A 1579-nucleotide genomic window follows, 5' to 3' on the forward strand; every position below is an offset into this window, starting at 1 on the left:
CGAGCTTACGTGGTCGAAAGTTCAAGCACGAAGACGCCAAAAAGTAAGAACAAAGTCTAGAATGCAAAGGGAGAAGAGAAGGGCGGACACTCGCGTGAGAAATATGAGGAGCGAAGGCTCCTATTTATACTAATCACGTGAAGGAACTAGGGTTTCGGAGACTCTTTGGAAGTGAATCTCGGAAAGATATGAAAAAGATACGAGAAAATGCGAGAAAAGGGCCGGGAAGAGGCGCAGCAGCCCATGCGTCTCTTGGAAGAGGCGCAGCACTGCGTCTGTTCCCAAGTGGTTTCCTCTCTGAGAAGAAAGATCTCCGTGTTTGAGTTTTGGTAGGACGGAAATAATTCGGTTTTCCTTAATATCTTATGTGAATATTACGGGAAATTGCTTACTAAAAGATAAAATTTATGAAATATGGAATAGAAATATCGGAACATTCGAACATTCGACTCGGGATTTAGCGGTTATCGAGAAAATGGAGACGGTTTGGGCCGGACTCGAATGTACTCTAATTCTTGTCAAAACGACCGTATCGGGACGTAGATGATAACTAAGAGGTAGACATTAATATTTGAGCAATCACTTGACGATAATCTTACGAATTGTCACAAATCGTTCCGCGTACCAAACATGCGGCCCAATCATCACCGGGTGGTTTGCGGGAGGTGCATAAATGAGGTATCTACACATGTATATGTCTCTATCTAACTCGCCATGAAGAAATGCGTTCTTCACGTCCATCTGCCACATTTTCCATGAGTTACTAGCTGCAAGTGCTAGTAAAACGCGTACCGTGGTAATCTTCGCAACTGGACTAAATGTTTCATCATAATCTAGCCCATATTGCTGAGAGAATCCTCAAGCTACTAGTCGTGCCTTATACCTTTCAATAGAACCATCTGGCTTGGTCTTCACTTTATACACCCACTTGCATGAAATGGGTTTAATCTCACTTGGCTTTTGCACTAACTCCCAAGTTTCATTTTGATGAAGTGCTTGGATTTTCTCTTCCATAGCCTTCATCCAATCTTTGCTACGAGCGGCCTCATCGTAACTACTTGGCTCTTTCACGGTGTTCTCCACCACTGCTGCATTTGCATATTTAGGATTTGGCTTGTGTGGCCGGCTAGTTCTCCTCACTTGTTGCTGACTATCCTTATCTTGGATAATGACATCTTCAACCTGACTCGGTCTTAATTCCTCAAGAGTTCTGTGGTGTACCCCTGTTGTCCAAGGACTTTTCTCTTTTGCTGGTGAAGATTGAGATTCTTCACTTTCTGATTCACCATCACTCTCGCTTAACTGATCATCTATCTTATCCTTGAGTTTTTCCTCAATCTCCTTTGAGTCTGGCAGTAACACGGCTTGTGGGGACCACCAAGATGATGCTTCATCAAACACCACATTTCTTGACACATGATACTTGTCAGTAGTTGGATCACAGCATTTCCAACCTTTCCTTTGATCATCGTACCCAAGAAAGATACAACGAATTGCCTTCTTGTCAAATTTGGTATGAAGATGATTTGGAACGAAGACATAACATACACACCCGAAAACTCAGAAATGACTCACAGCA

Source organism: Silene latifolia, chromosome 1 (genome assembly GCF_048544455.1).
Source record: "Silene latifolia isolate original U9 population chromosome 1, ASM4854445v1, whole genome shotgun sequence".
NCBI classification, from domain to species: Eukaryota; Viridiplantae; Streptophyta; class Magnoliopsida; order Caryophyllales; family Caryophyllaceae; genus Silene; species Silene latifolia.